The sequence below is a fragment of the Phyllobates terribilis genome, unplaced genomic scaffold (assembly GCF_046119375.1).
Source record: "Phyllobates terribilis strain yellow unplaced genomic scaffold, ASM4611937v1 Scaffold_2__4_contigs__length_985480577, whole genome shotgun sequence".
NCBI classification, from domain to species: domain Eukaryota; kingdom Metazoa; phylum Chordata; class Amphibia; order Anura; family Dendrobatidae; genus Phyllobates; species Phyllobates terribilis.
Genome location: NW_027362762.1, coordinates 413,162,878 through 413,189,544, shown reverse-complemented (window position 1 = coordinate 413,189,544; position 26,667 = coordinate 413,162,878). Strand labels below are relative to the sequence as shown.

Here is a 26,667-nt window from a genome sequence, read left to right as displayed (position 1 = left end):
ATATAATTGAATTAGAAATGTATGTAATGGGTATATGTGATAACTGACCTCAAGATTCATATAAAAACCTCTGTGATTTCATTTAGCCCTTGTGGCTTCAAAGTGTTGAATCCTATGGTTATATTATGTCTATGTGAATTGAGTCTATTATGTAGTTCCTGGGTGGTTCTGCCCACATATTGTTTAGGGCAACTACATTCAATAACGTATATCACACCACCCAGGCACTACATAATAGACTGAATTCACATAGACATAATATAACCATAGGATTCATGAAACATGGGCTGTCCCGACATATGGTCCTGCAACATAAGCAGGATTACAGGGATCTTAAGATCTTACCTATTGAACATGTCTTGCCTGACACCCCTAATAGGGTGCAATGTCTAAATCGGAAAGAAATTTATTGGATGTATAAACTCAACACTTTGAAGCCACAAGGGCTAAATGAAATCACAGAGGTTTTTATATGAATCTTGAGGTCAGTTATCACATATACCCATTACATACATTTCTAATTCAATTATATATCATGTGTCCACCCCACCCCCTTTTTTATTCCCAATGTATTCTGACACATGGCTCAAACCCCACAATTCCTACAACACAAAATTCGTTATCGTCCTTATTCCTGCCATACATATTATATATATTGATGATAACAGAACAGCAAGATTTCTAGCCTTGTAATTCAACACACTATTTCCTTCCATGCATTTCCCGAGGTCTTCTACACTAACATCTATATACATATGCCATAGCACATAACAAGAACTGAGTATCTCAGCATTCTACAGCCACACAGCCATCTCCTCATTCCCCCACTCTTTCCTACAACCTGCCCCCTTTTATTTGCACTGCTACTGATAACATACATAATATACCATTAGCAGACTAGTAAGTCACACTGAGACTAGTTTGCATTTTCTTCTATTCCTTTAGTTCCCTGTCCTCTGTCAGTCAGCTGACGAGGTGTGAGATCCAGCGCAGCGTTCTGGAAGCTCTTATCTTCAATACATGGTAATAAACCAAGCCTTCAGGAGTTTACACACTTGCGGTCCACTGTTATCTCTCCATGCCCGTCCTCCCTCCTTCCCCCCCTTTCCTTACTGACAAACACCTCATACCTAATACACTAGTAGCAGGCTTGCACCTTCTGCCATTCCTTCAGCTCTTGGTTTTCTGCCTGTCAGCTGACAGGTGTGAGGTCTGGCAGAGCGGTCTGGACGAGGTGTGAGGTCTGGCAGAGCGGTCTGGACGAGGTGTGAGGTCTGGCAGAGCGGTCTGAACGCTCTGATCTTTCACACATGATACATAAGAGCCAGGACTTTGGGATCGCATACACTGCGGTCCTTAATCAACTACAAATGTTTTATCCCATGTGCTTTAATATAAATGTAATAATACATTTGGATGATTACATTTCAGAGATCATTTTAATTATTTGTTCTATGGTTTTCATTTTATTTGCATAAGAGTGTAATTAGTCGATCAATAATTTTATTTAATCTATTTATAAATAATTTCACTGTCTCTCTGTAAACCGTTTGTTGGTCTTGGCGCCAAGAATAACAGCGGGCTTTTTTACCACGTGTGGTTTTATGTATATAAGACAGTTTGATAAATCGGTCTACATCAGCTATGTACCTGAGGAAGTGGACGGGACGTCCACGAAACGCGTAGTAATCGTAGCTTTTAACAATAAACTACAAGATTGTTTAATTATACAATCTCTCGTCAAATTTCTTCACTACGGAGGAGCGCGGATTTTTTCCCGGCACCTACTTCATCCTACTACAGACTACCTACAAGATCCCTAGGGATTCTGTGCTAGCTGCAGCCCTTCGTTACTAATTCTTACATGAGTTGTGCATTACACAACTCATAAAGGTGAGCACATTTTCTTTTTACTTACTTGGTTGTTGTTGGATAACAGCGCTATTGCGCCCCTATCTTTCTACTTATTTTAAGTTAACGGTGATGACAGTGGCATCACACAGGCTCAGTATTACAAAGGAGCAGTGAGTCATGTAAGGTATACTCTGTATTGCCAAGCACCTTCGCCTCTGGCCAAAATCACTAACGGCTAAGATTATTGGCTCTCTTTTGAGCCTGTGCACTGCCTCTACAGCTTCTGATCTTCTACCCTTAAAACTTGTTTAAAATCACAGGCCATGAAATTATTCTTCTGAGCACACTGAAGAGCTGCAGGCTGAGACTTCAAAGCACAGACAGTAAATTTCTGTGCTCTGTGCTTAGGAAGGAGTATAACAGGAAGTGAGGAGTAGGTAAATTACATGGCTACATATGACAGGCCAAGAACACAGTGGACTTTTAAAAGCATGTAAATTATGCAGTTTCTTCATTTCTAAGTCTTTACAATGCTGAGCCTGGAAAACCACTTTTACCCCTTCTTGACATTTGACGTACATTTATGTCATATGTCATGTCCAAGACTTTGATGTGGTGTTGCACACTGAGTTGCACATTTTTTGCAATTTCAACACACTTGGATTTTTTTCCACTTTCCAGTGTATCACATGATAAAATGATTGCTGTCATTCAAAAGTACAACTTGTCGTGCAAAAAACAAGCCCTTTTACAGTTATGTTGATTAAAAAAAAAGTTATGGCTCTTGGAAAACAATTTTAAGCCTTGTTCACACAGTGCAGATTCCAGTCTGTTTATTATTTTTCCACTAAAAGCAGGATGTAATCTGAAAATGACAGTGCGTGAGCAAGGCCTAACTCAATGTAAGGATAAGGCTATGTTCACACACGTTGTGTTTTGCTGCATATGTTGCAGCAGATTTTAATGCAAATTTTCAGCCGCTTCTGGCAGTACCAGCAAAATCTATGACAAACCAGAATTCTCTGTTTACACGTGTTGCTTTTTGTTTGCTGCGTATTTTCTGCCTAGCTTGCGTATTTGGAAAATAGAGCATGTCACTTCTTTCAGCATTTCTGCAGCAGAAAGCGCACCTGCGTTTTTGCTGCGTATTTGCTGTGTTTTTTTCACCCATAGGAAGTAATGGGTGGTCAAAAATATGCAGCAAATACGCAGAAAAAAATGCATCAAATACACGCATTTTCTACACAGCTGTTTTCATGCCAGAAAAAAGTTAGCAGCAGGTTTGCAGCAGAAAAAAAAAATAACGTGTGTGAATATTGTTCTCAACTTTTGCATAGTGCCACAATCTCTTTCACTTTCTTGTTACTGAGGGTGAGGCACTGCTCTTTAAGTGACACTTCTCCTTTAGTAACTTCTCCTTGCATATTAATGCTTTGTCAGTGCTTCTTCTGAGGTCTACACTGTGATCACTATATTTGCATATAGGGATTGATGTCAATACTGCCATCACAATATTTGCACATAAAGATAACAGAGCCTTTAAATAAGCACAAACTGCTCTGGAAACTGTAAATGGTGGGGGTAGAGGGCTGGTGTTTTGCATAACTGATAACAGCAACTCCTTTTCAGGAGCTGAGAAGGAGGGGGATAAGCAGCTAACTGCTGAATTGAAATCAATGGTCTAGAGAGAGATGGCTGATATCTCAGCATGGAATATAGCTACTGCACATACTTAGCAACAAACTATATATTATGTAAGATTAAAGCTCGCAGAGCACAAAATTATCAGCAGGTAGATAAAAACAATTTAATTGCAAATTTGCTGATTTTCATACTAATTATCAATACCAATTTCATAACATAAGAATATCCTTTTAAAGAGTATAAAAGAAGAACTTTGTGTAAAAATGAAAAATTAAGCAAGCAAAATTGTTGTCTTCACTATCTGGCAGTTTGCAGTATTTTCTATGTGATCCTGCTGAAATCCTGCAGAGAACCAAGTCCCATCTTTAGCTGGTAGCTAGACAGGCTGAAATCTCTTCCCAATTGCAAAGCACAGGATCAACAACCTTTTGGATGCAGCCGGGAGGCTTCTGTTGCAGTCATTTGTCTTACTACCACAAACATGCTAGTAAGGAAGAGGAGGGAGGATATGGCTTGTGTCTTACAGTTTATGCAATCCAGCCCCTTGGCGAAGACTCATTACAGTTTGTTTGTGTGTTTGATGTACCCCCTTACTCTAACTCTCATTCTACTGTACACTTGCTGCTGTATCATCACAGTTTGTAAATGACCTACCAAAGAGCATGGAGTGAGAGCAAGAGAAACAGAGAGAGGGAAATGATAGGTCACATACAAGCTGTGAAGGTGCAGGCAGGCAATGCAAAGCAAGAGTGAGCGAAAGTGGGGACATCAAACCCACACACAGACTGTGATATGCCTTGGTCAGGGAGTTGGCTTGTATATTAAGCAAGAGGCAAACCTCACCCAAGATCCGTGATGTAGTGTTCCAGAAGGAAGGGGGAGCATTCAGGAACATCAGCAGTAATGTGATGCTGTGATGTGATGTGAGAAATAGTAAAATCGCATGACATTACATATAACAAAAGGCAGAGGCTATGATGCATTTTTATCTCTGCAGAGTACTATTTAATTTCTTAGCATATGATGTTAGTAAGCAGACACTTGGACTCAGGGGTGGATTAAGAGTAGCAAGGGCCCCGCCCCTCCCCCCTCCCCCCACACACACACTGATGTATCACATGTCACATGATCCACAATATTAATTATAAAAAAAATTTTAGGCTGTGTGCCCACTATGCGTTTTTTAAGCGTTTCCGCAGCGGCAATTCCACTGCAGAAACGCTTAAAAAACGCTTGGTAGAAGGTCTGCCATGTTCCCCAATGATAATCCACATGTGCTGTGCACATGCTGCGGAAATTTCCGCTGCGGATTATCATTGCGGAAAAATCCGCAGCATTACCAATTATTTTGCAGAAGCGAGGCATTTTCGCTGCCATTGACTTGCATTGGAACGCATGGAATCCGCATCACTGCATCTGTACATGGAGATTCCATGCGTTTCAATGTGCAGATGGTACCCGGGTTTGGAGAAGATTAGACTCTCCTCCGGACCCGGGAACCATAGAACCTGTAAAAAAAGAATAAAATAATAAATAAATATTATACTTACCTTCTGATGGCCCCCGGTGTCTTCATCCGATGCGTCCTGGCTTGCCGGCAGCTCGCGATGGTCTGAAAAGGACGTGGCGTCATTTAGTCATGTGACGGGTCACGCGACCGCTGACGTCGGCTGGCCATCAGAAGGTAATTATATATTTATTTTTTATTTTTTACCATTCTTTTACGGTCACACTATATAAATCTATGCCGGTTGCAGTGTGACCAAGTTGTCAAGCACTTTTCCAAGTGATGCTAAAAATCGCTTGGAAAGCGCTTGTCAACCCGCATGCGGAAATGCATGTGAAGAATGCTTCACTTCCGCTTGTCCCTGGCAGGAAAAACGCATGTAAAATCCGCATGCGTTTTTTCTGCCAGGGAGATGCAGAAATGCCCAGGAAAAATCCGGAGCATTTCTGCATCGTGGGCACATAGCCTTACATTAATTGTATGACTCAATATTGAGCACACGTAGCCATCTATACACAGCGGGAGGCCACACGGCGCCATCAATTCACAGCAGGAGGCCGCACGTAGCCATCTATCGACAGCAGGAGGTCGCACGTAGCCATCTATACACAGCGGGAGGCCACACGTAGCCATCAATACACAGCGGGGGGCCGCACGTAGCCATCTATACACAGCGGGAGGACGCACGTAGCCATCTATACACAGCACGAGACCGCACGTAGCCATCTATACACAGCGGGAGGCCGCACGTAGCCCTATACACAGCAGGAGGCTGCACGGCGCCATCTATACACAGCGGGAGGCCGCACGTAGCCATCTATACACAGCAGGAGGCCGCACGTAGCCATCTATATACAGCGGGAGGCCCCACGTAGCCATCTATACACAGCAGGAGGCTGCACGGCACCATCTATACACAGCAGGAGGCCGCACGTAGCCATCTATACACATCAGGAGGCTGCATGGCGCCATCTATTCACAGCGGGAGGCCGCATGTAGCCATCTCTATACAGCGGGAGGCCGCACGTAGCCATCTATACACAGCGGGAGGCCGCACGGCGCCATCTACATGCAGCAGGAGGCCACATGTAGCCATCTATACACAGCAGGAGGCCGCACGTAGCCATCTATATACAGCGGGAGGCCGCACGGCGCCATCTATACACAGCGAGAGGCCGCACGTAGCCATCTATATACAGCGGGAGGCCGCACGTAGCCATCTATATACAGCGGGAGGCCGCACGTAGCCATCTATACACAGCGGGAGGCCGCACGTAGCCATCTATACACAGCAGGAGGCCGCACGGCACCATCTATACACAGCGGGAGGCTGCACGGCACCATCTATACACAGCAGGGGGCCGCATGGCGCCATCTATACACAGCGGGAGGCTGCACGTAGTAGCCATCTATACACAGCAGGAGGCCTCACGGCGCCATCTACACACAGCAGGAGGCCACATGTAGCCATCTATACACAGCAGGAGGCCGCAAATAGCCATCTATATACAGCGGGAGGCTGCACGGCACCATCTATATACAGCAGGAGGTCGCACGTAGCCATTTATATACAGCGAGAGGCCGCACGTAGCCATCTATACACAGTGGGAGGCCGCACGTAGCCATCTATACACAGCAGGAGGCCACACGGCGCCATCTACACACAGCGGGAGGCTGCACTGCGCCCCACCAGAGACAGTGGGAGGCCGCACACAGTCACGCACACACAAACATATACAGACATATACATAAACGAATAAACACATTTGAAACACAAAAATACATATAAACAGATATACATACATATAAGCAGCAGGAGGCCGCACGTAGCCATCTATACACATCAGGAGGCTGCACGGCGCCATCTATTCACAGCGGGAGGCCGCATGTATCCATCTATATACAGCGGGAGGCCGCACGTAGCCATCTATACACAGCGGGAGGCCGCACGGCGCCATCTACACGCAGCAGGAGGCCACATGTAGCCATCTATACACAGCAGGAGGCCGCACGTAGCCATCTATATACAGCGGGAGGCCGCACGGCGCCATCTACACACAGCAGGAGGCCACATGTAGCCATCTATTCCCAGCAGGAGGCCGCAAATAGCCATCTATATACAGCGGGAGGCTGCACGGCACCATCTATATACAGCGGGAGGTCGCACGTAGCCATCTATATACAGCGAGAGGCCGCACGTAGCCATCTATACACAGTGGGAGGCCGCACGTAGCCATCTATACACAGCAGGAGGCCACACGGCGCCATCTATACACAGCGGGAGGCTGCACTGCGCCCCACCAGAGACAGTGGGAGGCCGCACACAGTCACGCACACACAAACATATACAGACATATACATACACGAATAAACACATTTGAAACACAAAAATACATATAAACAGATATCACACAATGATATCTGCCTGCACACACACACACACTCACACACACACACACACACTCTCACGCACACACTCACACACATACTCACCTTCCCCCGGCTCCAGTCATTCTGCTCCTCTCTGGTGCAGCAGTGCAGGCTGGGCGCGCACTGCGTGATGTCACAGCTAGGAGACACGGCCGCGCACAGGGCCGTGTCTCCTAGCTGTGACGCGGCCGGGCCAGCACAGGGAAGTTAACAGCTGCAGTGCTGGCCCGGCCGAAGAAGAAGTAGCGGCCGTGCGCCGCTGCTGGGGGAGTGGTCCGGGGGTCCCCCTGCCACTGTCTGCCGGTATGTGCCGCGGCGCTGCACATATAATGAGGGCAATCTGGCCATAGACACCCTGGAGCCCCGGGCCCCCTGGAGGGGGTAGCCCAGATTGCCCTCATTATAATCTGCCTATGCTTGGACTATTAGTATATATTTTAAATGGCTATGGTACAACAACTACTAACTTATAGCAGCTTTTCAAATATGTTCTTCCATCTACCATTCCAGACTAAGTGCATATAATGAGGATGAAGATTCTTCTTCATTAAATCATCATTGGTATTCTGAGCTCTGAAGATTGTATCCAGTGAAATGATGTCAAGGCCAATATCACAGGATGGCACAGTCACTGTCTAGCTAGGGACATTGGTGTTGGTAGAACTTGTTGTGTCACTCTACCAGACAAAATGTGTGTGTGTGTTGTCCAGTAGCTCAGCAGTTATAATCAGCTCCCTGCTTTGGCCAATGGGGTAGTAGGGTATATTGCTGGAGGGTGAGTTGTGTTTGGTTGCCTCATATATGACTAGTGCTACAGGTGCTTCTCACAAAATTAGAATATCATCAAAAAGTTAACTTATTTCAGTTCTTCAATACAAAAAGTGAAACTCATATATTATATAGAGTCATTACAAACACAGTGATCTATTTCAAGTGTTTATTTCTGTTAATGTTGATGATTATGGCTTACAGCCAATGAAAACACAAAAGTCATTATCTCAGAAAATTAGAATAATTAACAAAAAACACCTGCAAAGGCTTTCTAAACGTTTAAAAAGGTCCCTTAGTCTGTTTCAGTAGGCTCCACAATCATGGAGAAGACTGCTGACTTGACAGATGTCCAAAAGGCAGTCATTGACACACTCCACAAGGATGGTAAGCCACAAAACATCATTGCTAAAGAAGCTGGCTGTTCATGGAGTGCTGTATCCAAGCATATTAATGGAAAGTTGAGTGGAAGGAAAAAGTGTGGTAGAAAAGGGTTCACAATAAACCAGGATAACCGCAGCCTTTAAAGGATTGTTAAGAAAAGGCCATTCAAAAATTTAGGGGTGATTCACAAGGAGTGGACTGCTGCTGGAGTCATTGCTTCAGGAGCCACCATACTAGAGATGAGCGTTGTTCTACTCGAACTGTTCGCCAATCTCAAATTCGAGCTGTTTTGGGCGGTGTTCGAGCCGATCGGCGAACACGAACAATTTGAGAAAAATTCGGCTGTTCGAGGTTATGTTCGATAACTGTTCGTGCACCAAAATCATAACTGGATTTTTTCTCAGTAATGATGAAAATTAATGTTAATACGCAGTTTGAGTGTACAGCGGGGCGGGGGGAGGGGCAGGGGATGGATCTCTGCAGGAACAATGAAGATCTCCATTTTTTTTTCTCTTTCCCGCATTTGCAGTGGGGAGGTGCAATCTGTCAGCCTATCAGCAGCGCACACACGGAGCGAAGTGCTTTTTTTCACACAAGCAAGGGCATGTGTGATTGGCAGTGTATGTCACATGTCCTTGCCCTATAAGACCAAGCCATTTTCCCCGTCGCCACCATTTTCTCACTGCTGCAGCTGCGTGTTAGACGGCACCGCTGTTGCTGTGTGCGCTATACCTTGTTAATTTCAAGCCAATTTTCGCAGAAATATACAGATAGCTTGGGAGTAGGGAATAGTTGTGATTGCAGTCCTTTTAAGGACTAGGTTACAGCATTTCCTACGACTTTTATCAGGCAGGTCTGTGCTCTTAAATAGATAGATTGTGGGAGTAAAGACTAATTGTAATTGGAGTCCTTTTCAGGACTAGGTTACATCAGTTCCTATCAGTTTTTGCCAGGCAGGTCTGTGCCAGTGCTGTGCAAGTTTTTTTCACAGCATTTGGCTGAATCTAGCAAAGCTAATCCTTTTTGGCCTATTGCAGAGTGTGTTAGTCAGTGGAGTAGCCTATCTGTGTTGCAAGATATACCACCTGTGTATAGAATACCAATTTTTTTACTGCACCTAGTGAAGTAAAATCTTTTGGGCATAGCATCATTCTATTAGTCCATCTATACTGACCTCCATCAGGTTGCAAATTAAAAATAATTTTTTTCTGCATCTAGCTCTGAAAAAATATTTGGGCTTCTAGCAGTGTGTGGGACTTGGTCTATTAGTCCATCTATACTGACCTCCATCAGGTTGCAAATTAAAAATAATTTTTTTCTGCATCTAGCTCTGAAAAAATATTTGGGCTTCTAGCAGTGTGTGGGACTTGGTCTATTAGTCCATCTATACTGACCTCCATCAGGTTGCAAATTGAATAAAAAAATTTTCTGCATCTAGCTCTGAAAAAATATTTGGGCTTCTAGCGGTGTGTGGGACTTGGTCTATTAGTCCATCTATACTGACCTCCATCAGGTTGCAAATTAAAAATAATTTTTTTCTGCATCTAGCTCTGAAAAAATATTTGGGCTTCTAGCAGTGTGTGGGACTTGGTCTATTAGTCCATCTATACTGACCTCCATCAGGTTGCAAATTAAAAATAATTTTTTTCTTCATTTAGCTCTGAAAAAATATTTGGGCTTCTAGCAGTGTGTGGGACTTGTTCTATTAGTCCTTCTATACTGACCTCCAGCAGGTTGCAAATTGAATATAATTTTTTTCTGCATCTAGCTCTGAAAAAATATTTGGGCTTCTAGCGGTGTGTGGGACTTGGTCGATTAGTCCATCTATACTGACCTCCATCAGGTTGCAAATTAAAAATATTTTTTTTCTGCATCTAGCTCTGAAAAAATATTTGGGCTTCTAGCAGTGTGTGGGACTTGGTCTATTAGTCCATCTATACTGACCTCCATCAGGTTGCAAATTAAAAATAATTTTTTTCTTCATTTATCTCTGAAAAAATATTTGGGCTTCTAGCAGCGTGTGGGACTTGTTCTATTAGTCCATCTATACTGACCTCCATCAGGTTGCAAATTAAAAATAATTTTTTTCTGCATCTAGCTCTGAAAAAATATTTGGGCTTCTAGCAGTATGTGGGACTTGGTCTATTAGTCCATCTATACTGACCTCCATCAGGTTGCAAATTAAAAATAATTTTTTTCTTCATTTATCTCTGAAAAAATATTTGGGCTTCTAGCAGCGTGTGGGACTTGTTCTATTAGTCCATCTATACTGACCTCCATCAGGTTGCAAATTAAAAATAATTTTTTTCTGCATCTAGCTCTGAAAAAATATTTGGGCTTCTAGCAGTGTGTGAGACTTGGTCTATTAGTCCATCTATACTGACCTCCATCAGGTTGCAAATTAAAAATAATTTTTTTCTGCATCTAGCTCTGAAAAAATATTTGGGCTTCTAGCAGTGTGTGGGACTTGGTCTATTAGTCCATCTATACTGACCTCCATCAGGTTGCAAATTAAAAATAATTTTTTTCTGCATCTAGCTCTGAAAAAATATTTGGGCTTCTAGCAGTGTGTGGGACTTGGTCTATTAGTCCATCTATACTGACCTCCATCAGGTTGCAAATTGAATAAAAAAAATTTCTGCATCTAGCTCTGAAAAAATATTTGGGCTTCTAGTGGTGTGTGGGACTTGGTCTATTAGTCCATCTATACTGACCTCCATCAGGTTGCAAATTAAAAATAATTTTTTTCTGCATCTAACCCAGCCAATAGTTTTGGCCTAATACCACAGTTTGGCCACTCAGCTCTGCTCGGTTACCATCCATTGTTTTTTTGTGCAAACAACTCCAGAGTTGTGAATTAGTTAACCACCAAAATGAGTGGAAAAAGGCCTGCTGCTGGTGGAAAGGGGAATAGGCGTGTTGGGAAGGGGAAAAAAGGTTGTGTCCGTGGGGTAGGTGCAGAAGAAAGACCATCTTCCAGCCAAACTAAAATGTCTACTTCTTTTAGCGGACAATGTGATAAGATCCCTTTCTTACGGCCACGCCAATCGCTACAAATTCCAGATGAGGCACAAAAACAGCAGGTGCTTCAACGGATATCAAGTGCTCCTTTAAGTGGGCTCTCCTCCACATCAACTTCAACATCACAAATACTCCAGTCCTCAAAGGTGTCACCCAAATCGCACTTGCTTCCTCACAGCTCCCAAATCTCCAGCTGCCCGTCTGAGTATGAGGTAGAACAGATGGTTGAGTCTGCAGAGCTGTTTACTCATACTATAGCCTGGGAATCAGAGGTCGACTCCAGCGCTTCTGTGAATCCAGACGAGGAAATGATCTGCACTGATGCCCAGAATCTTTATGAGTCGGATCCAGGACCAGACGCAGAAGGTTCTGACCATAATGTAGACCCTCATTCCCAAACTGTAACTCCTGTTGGTGGAGACAATGAGGAAGACGATGATAAGACTCAAATACCTGATTGGAGCGACAACTTTAGTTTTTTGTCAGGGCAGGAACAGGTTGGCTCTGAGGACAACGGGTGTGATAACGCACAGGGTGATGATGATGAGGTCGGAGATCCCACTTACTGTCAACCCACAGTCAGCCAAGAGATGAGGTCAGCAGAGGAGGTGGAGGAAGATGCTAGTGACGACGAGGTCAGGTTGCGCCTTCCTGGACAGAGACGTAGTACTGGAAGCACGTCAACAACTGCATCCTCAAACACAACTCTGCCTCTCACCACAAGTCGTGGTGGCTCTTCAGGTCGCATGGGTGCTAAGCCTTGCATAGCCTGGGCATTTTTTCAGATAGATAAAGATGACCCAACTCGTGTTATCTGTAACATTTGTCAGCAAAAGCTAAGTAGAGGCCAAAAAATACATAGTTTGAGTACTTCATGCATGAACCGGCACATGGACATGAAGCATAAGTTGCAGTGGGAAGCTCAGTGTGCTACAATGCGGTCTAGCCGGCCGGGCCAACCACCGTCTGCCATATCTTGTGCATCCGCAGCCTCTTCATCCTCTGTGACTGGGGGGACAGCAGTCACACCTGTTTTGGGGCGCAGACCTGCCACCTCTTTACCCGCAACAGCCAGCGTGATTGGCAGGTCATCATTTTCTTTGGAGGTGGTAACACCAGCTGGTCTTGAGCGCTGTCCGACATCGATAGCACCACCTTTGGATCAAGGCAACCTAACATGTCCGCCTGAATCTTCCTCACAGACCGGCAGTTTGCCGGGGACACCCTTATCAACCCCATCTAAGCACAATAGCCAGCCCTCGGTCCCTCAGATGTGGACAAGTAAAAGACCATTTCCTCCTAGCCATGAGAAAGCTAAGAGGTTGAATTTCACCATCTGCAAGCTCTTGGCTACAGAAATGCTGCCTTTCCGCCTGGTGGACACAGAGGATTTTCGAGACCTTATGTCCGTCGCAGTGCCCCAGTACCAGATGCCCAGTCGGCACTACTTCTCAAAGAAAGGTGTGCCTGCGCTCCACCAGCATGTCGCACACAACATCACCGCTTCTTTGAGAAACTCTGTGTGTGACAGGGTGCATTTCACCACAGACACTTGGACGAGTAGGCATGGACAGGGGCGTTACATGTCGCTGACTGGGCACTGGGTAACTATGGTGACAGCAGGACAAGGGGCTGCTGTCCAAGTCTTGCCGTCCCCACGAGTTGTGCGTCAATCCCCTTTATGTCATTTTTCCTCCACTGCTTCTGCCTCCTCAACCTCCTCTCGGTCTTCCACCTGCACCCAAAGCCTGTCTGGTCATGCCACAAGCTTTCTAACTGCGCAGAAGGGATCCTGCACACCTCCTTACTATGCTGGCAGTAGGGCTCAACGTCATCAGGCGGTTTTTACATTGAAATGTCTGGGAAATGTGAGTCACACAGCTGAGGAGTTGTGGTCAGCTCTGGAGAACCAATTTCATGAATGGTTGTCTCCACTGGACCTGAAACCAGGGAAGGCCGTGTGCGACAATGCTGCAAACCTGGGTGCGGCCCTTCGCCGGGGCAATGTCACACACGTGCCTTGTATGGCTCACGTGTTGAACCTGGTTGTCCAGCAATTTTTAGCCCACTATCCCAGACTAGATGGCCTTCTGCAGAGGGCACGGTCGCTGTGTGCTCACTTCCGCCGTTCGCATCCCACAGCTCAGCGACTTACATCTCTACAGAAGTCGTTGGGCCTGCCACTTCACCGGCTAAAATGCGATGTGCCTACCCGGTGGAATTCAACTCTGCACATGTTGCAGCGACTGTGGCAGCACCGACAAGCCCTGGTGCAATACGTTCTGACGTATAACCTGGGCCAACGAGATTCAGAGGTGGGGCAAATCACGCTGGAGGAGTGGTCTCAGATCAGGGACCTATGCACCCTTCTGCACAGTTTTGAAATGGCGACGAAGATGTTTAGTGCTGACGATGCCATTATCAGCATGACTATTCCGGTGATTTACATGCTGGAGCACATGTTAAACAGAATTCGGAGTCAGGTGGTGGCACAAGAGGAGGTGGAGGAAGTAGAGGAGGAGGAGTTGTATGCGGAAGGGCTAACATCTGCAAGGTCCAGACGGTCGGCAGCACCAAGGCGGCAGGCATGTGAGGGTGGGGGAGATGATTTTACCAGGGCGCATGGTAGCAGCCAAACTAGTGAGGAAGGTGCAGGAGCCCAGGAAGAAGTGGAGGACGAACTGATGGAAGACTCATCAGATGAGGGAGACCTTGATCACATTTCTGTTGTGCGAGGTTGGGGGGAGAGGACAGAGGAAGGAAGCATGATTGCTACCTCGCCACCAACACAACAGGGACTTGGTGCTCCTGGATGCGCAACACACATGAGTGCCTTCTTGCTGCACTACCTGCAACATTACCCTCGAATTGTGAGAATTAGAAATAATCCTGACTACTGGGTTGCCACACTGTTAGATCCCCGGTACAAAAGTAAATTTGCAGAAATTATTCCTGCCATAGAAAGGGATGCACGCATGCAGGAGTATCAGCAGAGACTGTTGCAGAATCTTACATGTGCTTTTCCACAAAATACCAGTGGTGCACGTAGTGAATCTCACAGTTCCAACTTGCCAACCGTGGGACCGTCAAGTGTTCAGCACTCAAACCGTAACAGAACCACAGTATCTGCTGGTAACATCAATTTTGCGGAATCATTTCACCACTTTTTTAGCCCATCCTTTGTAAGGCCACAGGAGACAAGAAGTCTGACACATAGTCAACGCCTAGAGACGATGGTACAGGAGTATCTCCAAGTAAACATTGAAGCCACGACTGTGTCACTGGACCCTTGCTCTTTTTGGGCTTCCAATCTGGATAAATGGCCGGAGCTAGCCACTTACGCCTTGGAGATCTTGTCATGCCCCGCAGCCAGCGTTCTGTCTGAACGTGTGTTCAGCGCTGCTGGTGGTGTGCTGACAGATAAGCGCACGCGGCTCTCCACTGATAATGTAGACAGACTCACGTTCATAAAGATGAACAAATCATGGATCCGAAACGACTTTTCTACCCCTGTGTCATCCTGGGGAGAGTAAAAGCTTGATGATTGGTTAAAATCACCCTACCAACCGTTTTAACCTTTCAAATTACTAATCATGTTTATCTGTATCTTGACTGGAAAATAATTTGGGCTTTGTAGCAGTGTGCAGCACTGATCCTATTAGGCCATCTATAATAAGCTTCACCAGATTTAAAATTAAAAATAATTTTTAGCTGCATCTAGCCCGGAAAATAATTTTGGGGCTCCGAGATGCGCAAGACACATAAGTGCCTTCTTGCTGCACTACCTGCAGCATGACCCTCATATTGTCAGAATTCGAAGTAATCATGACTACTGGGTTGCCACACTCTTAGATCCCCCAAACTTTTCGATCAACCTTTTCATTTTAATAAAGACCAAAAAAATGGTCATTTTTGAAATTATAAGCATTAGCAGGTTGTTAGAAACTGAAATCAAACAGTTTTCAACTCAAAACTTTATTCTAGGTGATGTTACATTTTCACATAGGACCCCTTGTTCGAAAGGAGCTTCTGAACTCTCTCGTCCATTGAATTTGTCAGGTTTTGGATGGTTTCTGCTTCAATTGTTTTGCATGAGGACAGAATACCCTCCCAGAGCTGTTGCTTAGATGTGAACTGCCTCCCGCCATCATAGACACTCCTTTTAATGATGCTCCAAAGGTTCTGAATGGGGTAGAGGTCAGGGGAGCATGGGGGTCACACCATAAGTTTGTCCCCTTTTATGCCCATATCAGCCAGAGATGCAGATGTTTTATGTGCAGCATGAGATGGTGCATTATCATGCAGAAAAATGATCTTGCTGTGAAATACACGGTTCTTCTTCTTGAACCATGGCAGGAAGTGCTGTTTGAGAAAATCCACATACATTATGGAGTTCATCTTTAGCGCCTTCAGGGATCCTAAAGGGGCCGACAATCTCTCTCCCCATGATTCCAGCCCAAAACATTACTCCACCTCCTCCTTGTTGGCGCTGTAGCCGTGTTTGCGTGGGGTGTCCATCAACCAGCCATCCTCCACTCCATTCATCTGGACCATCGAGCGCTGCACGGCACTCATCCGTGAACAAAACAGTTTTGAAATCAGTCTTCATGTAATGTTTGGCCCACTGGAGCCGTTTCTGCTTGTGTGAAGTGGATAGAGGAGGTCGACAGGATGGCATATGCACAGCTGCAAACCTCTGAAGGACCCTGCATCTTGTTGTTCGGGGGACGTTGGAGGCACAAGCAGCTTCAAAAACTTGTCTGCTGCTATGACAAGGCTTTTTTGCCGCTGCTGTTTCAACCTGACGTAATTGCCTGTAGGAAAGAGTCCTCAATTTGCCCTTATCAGCACGCACACGTGTGTACTGTGAATCAGCTACATACTTCTTGATTGCCAAAACACTTCATCCTGATCATCGCACAATGTTGATTGTAGTCATGCCTTGACCTAAACACTCCACAATTTGTTGCTTCTCAGCAGCCGCCACATCCTTTTTCTTTCCCATTTTGGCAGAAAATGTAGGCTGCTTAATAATGTGAGAGAGCCTTCTTAAGTAGTCTTGCCTTTCATTGGACACACCTGCCAAACTAATTAGCACAGGTGTCTGCAATTGCTTACAGTGATATAAAGAGCCCTGACACACATCACCATCAATGAGTTTAACTGACAAACAAACAAATTCTTCCCTTATCACTCCTAAACACTTTTTGCATAATAATTTGGAACGCGGTGTACATGTGCTTTTCCACAAAACACCAGTGGTTCACGTAGTGAATCTTACAGTTCTAACTTGCCAACCGTGGTCTGTATGGAATTGTTCAATAAAGGGCCCAAAATTAAGATAACATAGATGGGAGAGGTCTCTATGAATAGGAATTCCTAAGTATTTGATACCCTGTGAGGGCCAGGCAAAGGGAAAGTTGGACTGGATGGAATCCTATATGGATTTAGGGAGGGAGACATCGAGGGCCTCAGACTTCGCTGCATTGATTTTAAAATTTGACCATGTAACAAAGTGATCTATTTCAGCCATAACAGCAGGGATGGATATATGTGATTGAGTGATATATACTAGGACATCATCAGCAAATAGAGAGCACTTGTACTCGGTGCCTCCCACCTCAATCCACCTAATATTGGGGTTATGGCGAATTGATGAGAGCAGGTGCTCCGTCACTAGGATGTATAAGAGAGGGGACAGAGGACATCCCTGCCTTGTCCCATTGGTGATTGTGAAAGGTGATGAAAATGTTCTGACGCACCCCCTGGGCCTTGGGACACCCGGAGCCGGACCCTTTTTGGTGGATGCTGGTGGTTGTAGTCTTCGTGGCGGCGATCCGGTTCCGTGGCTCAGGGCGGTCAAACCAGTGGCGGAACTATTTATGTGGTTTTGATGTTTAAATGTCTGACTACGCCACCCGTGGATTGCGGTCAGAGTGAACCGCCGCTACAGGGCAGACCGCTAAGGCTGGTGTTGTGGGTGCAGCAGAGCGTAGCATAACTCCCCACGGGAGGAGTATAGCCTCAGGGCAGTGTATGCGGAGGATGGGGGTGATGGTGCAGGGCAGCAGCAGTAACGACACGGAGTCAGTGATGCAGTTCAGGGCCTTTACTCACAGTTCTTATTATCCAGACCACGTCTGCAGGTAACGGCTGCCCACGTCGTACTGTGCTCACCAGGTGAGGGGCTCAGACAACTCCCAGATAACTTTGGAGCGCTTCACAGGACCCCCTTTGTGTGTCCTTTGTCTGGCCTTTCTTACTAACACTTCTGTCCGGCTGCCTCGGGCCTCCTCTTGGTAAACTTGGCGCCAGTTTCCCTGACCCTATGTGGTGCCTTCCTAGCGGGTGGAGCAAAGGGCTGCGCCACATAAAATGTCAGAGCCTCCGGTTTCTAGCTGAGGGTCGTTTCCTGCCTCCACTAGTTCGGGGACCGGTCTCCCCCTTTGGCCTGACCCCTCCACGCAGGTGGATTCGGGCGTGCGGTGGCGACTCGCCCGTCCGCATCCCTGGGATCCCTTCATTCCTCGTTCCTGGAGCCTTCTCCGCTCCTCTTCCTTCCTTCTCCCTCTTGCAGGCCTGGGCCTCTGTTACTAGGCCCGCCTCCGGAGCAGAGCTCATGCAGAGCCCCTGCTCCCTGCCACTTCTGCTCAGACTTCTCTGCACTGAACTAAGATGGTGCCCACCTTTTATACTCCCTTCTCAATGCACCCAGGAACTGCTTCCTCCCTGCTCCTGCACTGCAGGGTTCCCCTTCCTCAGTGTTCCCTCCCCCCACTCCAGCCAGGGACAGGGACTGTCGTGCCCATCTCAGGGGCATATTGGTCGCCCTGCCCCACGGCAATGTGGTGTAATGCATGCAGGTGTCGGGTCCTGATCCACACTCCATCCTTATCTGAGAGTGAGATATCACACCTCTGGGTGAGGTGCAATACGTCTGTAGCAACCGAGCCCTCGGTGCTACAGTTCCATTTATCTTCAGCATAGGTGACGTATTGTGATTAGAGATGAGCGGTGTTCGACTAGAACTGTTCGCCAATCTCAAATTCGAGCTGTTTTGGGCGGTGTTCGAGTTGTTCGACGAACCCGAACGATTTGCAAAAAATTCGGCTGTTCGAGGTTATGTTCGATAACTGTTCGTGCACCAAAAGCGTGTCCTGCATGCCTGGCGCTATTTAGAGCACCAATCATGCAGGGATTGTCTGCCACTCACTGTAATGCCACAGCCATGGTGGTTGTGGCATTACAGTGATTGCCCAAATCGATGGGAACAGTGCTCACAGTGAAACACGAAAAGCCGGCAATTCAGCAGCGGCATAGACCGGTACCCGACAATTTAGAACCGAAAGAATAGAGCTTCTCACATAGATTAGATAGATATAAACATGTCAGCCACATATATACGAAGTACAGTGAAAGTGCTGCTTACTGTACTTGTCATTTACCATAAAGGATTTATCAAAAAAAATAATAGTGTTTTCATGCACCGTCTCTTTAAAAAAGCCGGCCGGCAATTCAGCAGCGGTACCCGACAATTTATAACAGACAGAATAGAGCTTCACACATAGATTAGATAGATAGAAACATGTCAGTCACATATATATGAAGTACAGTGATAGTGTTGGTTACTGTACTTGTCATTTAGTATTAAAATAAAGGATTTATTATTAAAAAAATTGGCGTGGGGTTCCCCATAATTTTAGGCTCTAGCGGAGGTTAAGCAGACGGCTGGGGCAGATGTTTGAAGCCTGGGAAGGGGGTAATACCCACGGAGCTTCCCAGGCTACTAATATCAGCCCCCAGCTGAATACATAGCCTTTACTAGCTATTAAAATGGGGGACCCCACAAAAAAAATGACGTGGGGTCCCCCCTAATTTAATAGCTAGCAAAGGCTAGGCAGACAGCTGGGGGCTGATATTAATAGCCCAGGAAGGGAGCCATGAATATTGGCCCCCTCCCAGGCTAGAAACACCAGCCGTCAGCCGCCCCAGAAATGGCGCATTCATAGGATGCGCCAATTCTGGCACTTAGCCTCGCTCTTCCACGCTGCCCTGGTGCGGTGGCAGGGGGTAATAGGGTTGGGGTTGATGTCAGCTTATAATGCCAGCTGACATCAAGCCCAGGTTAGTAATGGAGAGGCGTCTATAAGACACCCCCATTACTAACCCCATAGTCAAAGTTAAAAAAAACACAAACACCCAGAATAAAGTCCTTTAATTGAAATAAAGACACAATCCTTTATTGTTCTAAATTAAACCATACTTACCGTCACGCCCATTCCAGCTGAAGCCAACGATCTCCTGCAATAAAAGAAAAATAATAAAGCAACCTCATCCTTACCTTTCCATGGTTCCCACGACAGCTTCAGCTCTGCTACATCGAGATGACAGGCTGGACCGCAGCAGAACGCTGCCATCCAGCCTCTCATCCCGCAGACACTGAGAAGCGCAGGCTTGCTTGCGCTGCTCAGCGTCTCTCTGTGACGACATCCAGATGAGCCGAGTTCATGTCCAATGAACTCGGCTCACCTCATGCACGTCACTGACAGCGTGGGAAAATTCTCACGCTGAAGCGGTGAGTGCAGGAGAATTCTCCCACGCTGTCAGTGACGTGCATAAGGTGAGCTCATGTCCAATGAACTCAGCTCACCTCCTGCACGTCACTGACAGCGTGGGAGAATTCTCCTGCACTCAGCGCTTCAGCGTGAGAATTCTCCCACGCTGAAGCGCTGAGTGCAGGAGAATTTTCCCATGCTGTCAGTGACGTGCATAAGGTGAGCTCATGTCCAATGAACTCAGCTCACCTCCTGCAGTCACTGACAGCGTGGGAGAATTCTCCTGCACTCAGCGCTTCAGTGTGAGAATTCTCCCACGCTGAAGCGCTGAGTGCAGGAGAATTTTCCCACGCTGTCAGTGACGTGCATGAGGTGAGCCGAGTTCATTGGACATTAACTCGGCTCATCTGGATGCCCTCACAGAGAGACACTGTGGAGCGCAAGCAAGCCTGCGCTTCTCAGTGTCTGCGGGATGACAGGCTGGATGGCAGCGTTCTGCTGCGGTCCAGCCTGTCATCTCGATGTAGCAGAGCTGAAGCTGTCATGGGAACCATGGAAAGGTAAGGATGATGTTGCTTTATTATTTTTCTTTTATTTCAGGAGATCGTTGGCTTCAGCTGGAATGGGCGTGATGGTAAGTATGGTTTAATTTAGAACAATAAAGAATTGTGTGTTTATTTCAATTAAAGGACTTTTTTCTGGGTGTTGTGTTTTTTTTAAATACTTTACTAGAAATTCATGGTGGTCATGTCTAATATTGGCGTGACCCCATGAATTTCGGGCTTAGGGCCAGCTGATAATGCCAAGCTGTCCCTAACCCCTTTATTACCCAGTGAGCCACCGCATCAGGGCCCTGGATGAGTTGGGTACAGCGCCAGAAGATGGCGCTTCTATGAACGCGCCATTTTCCGGGGTGGCTGCGGACTGCAATTTGCAGCGGGGGTGGCCCAGAAAGCTTGGGCCTCCCTGCGCTGCGGATTCCAGCCCCCAGCTGCCTAGTTGTACCTGGCTGGACACAAAAACAGGGCGAAGCCCCACGTCAATTTTCTTTAAATTATTTCATGAAATAATTAAGAAAAAAAGGGCTTCCCTATATTGTTGTGTCCGGCCAGGTACAAATAGGCAGCTGGTGGTTGGGGGCAGCCCGTTCCTGCCTGCTGTACCTGGCTGGACACAAATATAGTGCGAAGCCCCACGTCAATTTTTTTTAAATTATTTCATGAATTTCCTGAAATAATTTAAAAAAATTGAAGTGGGGCTTCGCACTATATTTGTGTCCAGCCAGGTACAGCAGGCAGGAACGGGCTGCCCCCAACCACCAGCTGCCTATTTGTACCTGGCCGGACACAACAATATAGGGAAGGCCTTTTTTTCTTAATTATTTCATGAATTTCATGAAATAATTAAAAAAAAAGTACGTGGGGCTTCGCCCTATTTTTGTGTCCAGCCAGGTACAACTAGGCAGCTGGTTGCTGGAATCTGCAGCGCAGGGAGGCCCAAGCTTTCTGGGCCCCCCCCCGCTACAAATTGCAGTCCGCAGCCACCCCGGAAAATGGCGCGTTCATAGAAGCGCCATCTTCTGGCGCTGTACCCAACTCATCCAGTAGGTGGCTCACTGGGTAATAAAGGGGTTAGGGCCAGCTTGGTATTATCAGCTGGCCCCAAGCCTAAAATTCATGGGGTCACGCCAGTATTAGACATGACCGCCATGAATTTCTAGTAAAGTATTTAAAAAAAACACAACACCCAGAATAAAGTCCTTTAATTGAAATAAAGACACAATTCTTTATTGTTCTAAATTAAACCATACTTACCATCACACCCATTCCAGCTGAAGCCAACGATCTCCTGCAATAAAAGAAAAATAATAAACCAACCTCATCCTTACCTTTCCATGGTTCCCACGACAGCTTCAGCTCTGCTACATCGAGATGACTGGCTGGACCGCAGCAGAACGCTGCCATCCAGTCTGTCATCCCGCAGACACTGAGAAGCGCAGGCATGCTTGCGCTCCTCACTGTCTCGCTGTGACGGCATCCAGATGAGCCGAGGTCATGTCCAATGAACTCGGCTCACCTCATGCACGTCACTGACAGCGTGGGAAAATTCTCACGCTGAAGTGCTGAGTGCAGGAGAATTCTCCCACGCTGTCAGTGATGTGCATGAGGTGAGCTCATGTCCAATGAACTCAGCTCACCTCCTGCACGTCACTGACAGCGTGGGAAAATTCTCCTGCAATCAGCGCTTCAGCGTGAGAATTTTCCCACGCTGTCAGTGACGTGCATGAGGTGAGCCGAGTTCATTGGACATGAACTCGGCTCATCTGGATGTCGTCACAGAGAGATGCTGAGCAGCGCAAGCAAGCCTGCGCTTCTCAGTGTCTGCGGGATGACAGGCTGGATGGCAGCGTTCTGCTGCGGTCCAGCCTGTCATCTCGATGTAGCAGAGCTGAAGCTGTCGTGGGAACCATGGAAAGGTAAGGATGAGGTTGCTTTATTATTTTTCTTTTATTGCAGGAGATCGTTGGCTTCAGCTGGAATGGGCGTGATGGTAAGTATGGTTTAATTTAGAACAATAAAGGATTGTGTCTTTATTTCAATTAAAGGACTTTATTCTGGGTGTTTGTGTTTTTTTTAACTTTGACTATGGGGTTAGTAATGGGGGTGTCTTATAGACGCCTCTCCATTACTAACCTGGGCTTGATGTCAGCTGGCATTATAAGCTGACATCAACCCCAACCCTATTACCCCCTGCCGCCGCACCAGGGCAGCGTGGAAGAGCGAGGCTAAGTGCCAGAATTGGCGCATCCTATGAATGCGCCATTTCTGGGGCGGCTGACGGCTGGTGTTTCTAGCCTGGGAGGGGGCCAATATTCATGGCTCCCTTCCTGGGCTATTAATATCAGCCCCCAGCTGTCTGCCTAGCCTTTGCTAGCTATTAAATTAGGGGGGACCCCACGTCATTTTTTTTGTGGGGTCCCCCATTTTAATAGCTAGTAAAGGCTATGTATTCAGCTGGGGGCTGATATTAGTAGCCTGGGAAGCTCCGTGGGTATTACCCCCTTCCCAGGCTTCAAACATCTGCCCCAGCCGTCTGCTTAACCTCCGCTAGAGCCTAAAATTAAGGGGAACCCCACGCCAATTTTTTTAATAATAAATCCTTTATTTTAATACTAAATGACAAGTACAGTAACCAACACTGTCACTGTACTTCATATATATGTGACTGACATGTTTCTATCTATCTAATCTATGTGTGAAGCTCTATCTTTCTGTTCTAAATTGTCGGGTACCGCTGCTGAATTGCCGGCCGGCTTTTTTAAAGAGACAGTGCATGAAAACACTATTATTTTTTTAAATAAATCCTTTACACTAAATGACAAGTACAGTAAGCAACACTATCACTGTACTTATTATATATGTGACTGACATGTTTCTATCTATCTAATCTATGTGTGAAGCTCTATTCTTTCTGTTCTAAATTGTCGGGTACAGATGCTGAATTGCCGGCCGGCTTTTTTAAAGAGACGGTGCATGAAAACACTAATATTTTTTTTAATAAATCCTTTACACTAAATGACAAGTGCAGTAACCAACACTGTCACTGTGCTTCTTATATGTGTGACTGACATGTTTCTATCTATCTAATCTATGTGTGATGCTCTATTCCTTCTTGTCTAAATTGTCGGGTACCGGTGTATGCCGCTGCTGAATTTGCCGGCCGGCTTTTTTAAAGAGAGTGTCTTCTGAGCAGTTTGTCAGCTTTTGGACACCTTTGCAGGTGTTTTCTATGTGTTTCTATGTGTTTTTGTTTGCCTGCCATTGGTTTTAACGGTGTTCGACGGTGTTCTAAGGTGTTCGACGAACAGTTCGACGAACAGTTCCTCGAACATCCCGGTGTTCGACGAACCGAACCGAACCCGAACACTACGGGGGTGGCTCAACACTAATTGTGATACAGGGCCGTGATTTTGGCTATAAAAGGGTCCCCTAGACCCCTACCCCAAGCTTTTTAAGAGAATCATATATGGCGTGCCAGGAGACTCTTTGGAATGCTTTCTCAGCATCCAACGAGAGTATCTACTTACAAATTTTTAACTGCATCTAGCCCAGGAAATACTTTGTGCCTAGTAGCAGTGTCTGCTAGTCAGCGGATTATCCCGGCTGTTAAGCAAGCTACACCACCTGTAGTTTGGACACTTAATTTTTTCAAAGGAAATGCTTCGGGACCACGGGATACTTAGTGAAGAGCATCAGGAGGCACCCCAAGGCATAGGGGCTGGGACTGGCACTAGGATGCCTTGCGGTGGACAGCCGAGCTCGATCCTTATAAAAGCTTTTTAACTGCAGCAGCTTTAGTGGACGCTACTGGAGCTGGAATTACGCGGCTGCTTGCATGAGACTTGCCCTCCAATAGATCCTTGTAAATGGATTTAAAGTGTATTCATTTAAATTAGAGGGACAATTTAAATTAAAAAGCTTAGAGCTGCCTCCACCACAGGGGGGCTCTCTCGACCCACCAGCGGACAGGCACCAGTATTGGGAGAGGGGGGCTGGCCGTCAGGGTTCACCGCGGCTCTGGCACAAACCCGGCGACACGGAGGTGGCACGGGCAGGAGCGGACTGGCCGTCTCGGCTTCTCACTTTTTGGATTTTAGGAGGGCATGACATGCCTATATCTGTGTCTCCCCCTCCTTTTACTCCTCCACCTCTTTTCTTTTCGCATGACTATATGTACTTGTCACTTTTCCATGTGTTAGTTGTGTCTTCTGAGCAGTTTGTCAGCTTTTGGACACCTTTGGAGGTGTTTTCTATGTGTTTCTATGTGTTTTTGTTTGCCTGCCATTGGTTTTAACGGTGTTCGAAGGTGTTCGACGAACAGTTCGACGAACAGTTCGGCGAACACACGGGTGTTCGACGAACCGAACCGAACTCGAACACTACGGGGGTGGCTCAACACTACACCATACACAGACGTATCCAGGACATGGGTCTCAGGTGTTGCATTCCTTGTGTCAAGCAACTCATGACCAATAGACAATGCCAAAAGCGTCTTAACTGGGCCAAGGAGAAAAAGACCTGGACTGTTGCTCAGTGGTCCAAGGTGTTGTTTTTCAAGCTCCCAGAGTCTGGAGGAAGAGTGGAGAGGCACACAATCCAAGCTGCTTGAAGTCTAGTGTGAAGTTTCCACAATCAGTGATGGTTTGAGGAGCCATGTCACCTGCAGGTGTAGGTCCACATTGTTTTATCAAGACCAAAGTCAACGTAGCCATCTACTAGGAAATTTTAGAGCACTTCAAGCTTCCCTCTGCTGACAAGCTTTTTGGAGATGGAAATGTCATTCTCCAGCAGGACTTGGCACCTGTCCACACTAACAAAAGTACCAATGTCTGGTTTAAAAACAACAGTATCACTATTATTGATTGGCCAGAAAACTCACCTGACCTTAACCCCATAAAGAATCTATGGGGTATTGTCAAGAGGAAGATGAGAGACACCAGACCCAACAGTGCAGACAAGCTGAAGGCTGGTATCAAAGCAAGCTGGGTTTCCATAACACCTCAGCAGTGCCCCAGGCTGATCGCCTCCATGCCACGCCGCATTGATGCAGTAATCAATGCAAAAGGAGCCCCGGCCAAGTATTCAGTGCATTTACTGAACATGCATTTCAGTAGGACAACATTTCGGATTTTAAAAACATTTTTCAAGCAGTTGTTGTAATTCTAATTTACTGAGCTAATGACTTTTGTGTTTTCATTGGCTGTAAGCCATAATCATCACCATTAACAGAAATACACTTGAAATAGATCACTATGTTTGTAAATACTCTATATAATATATGAGTTTCACTTTTTTGTATTGAAGAACTGAAATGAATTAACTTTTTGATGATATTCTAATTTAGTGAGAAGCACCTGTATATCTGCTAATTTCCTGATTCAGACTCAGCTTGATCCTGAACTTGTCTGTTCTATAATCCAAACCTTTAACCCCTTTAAAGCCCAATACGTACTAATACGTATCTGTGCCCTGGGCTTTAAGAGCCTGATACGTATTAGTACGTCTTTGCGATCGCTCCCGCACACAGGCTGTGCGGGCGCGATCGCCGCCGGGTGTCAGCTGATTGTCACAGCTGACACCGGGTACTATGTGCAGGGAGCGGTCCCGCACCGCTCCCGGCACATTAACCCCCACAATGCTGTGATTGAAGTCGATCGCAGCATTGCGGGGGCAAGGGGAAGTGATCGGGATACTCACCTCTCCAGCCAGCCTCCAGCGCTGTCTGCGCGGCTTCCTGGATGTTGCCATGACAACCTGACGTCGTCATGACAGCATCCGGGTCACCAGACAGCAGGAAGATATTTTGGTCATGAGCAGTGCATGACCAAAGTATCTTCTGCATCTGCAGCGCTGACAGCCTGTATAGCAGGCGATCAGAATAAAAAAAGTGGGACAAAGAATAAAAGTAAAAAAAGAGTCAGAAAGTGAAAAAAAATTAAAAAAT

At 46.3% G+C, this 26,667-nt stretch overlaps 1 protein-coding gene across 1 annotated transcript in view; it reads right to left on the bottom strand.

Annotated features, from left to right (window-relative positions):
* Window positions 1-26,667, bottom strand: part of CALN1 (calneuron 1) — an 834,322-nt gene that overhangs the window by 322,578 nt on the left and 485,077 nt on the right. The window lies entirely within an intron of this gene.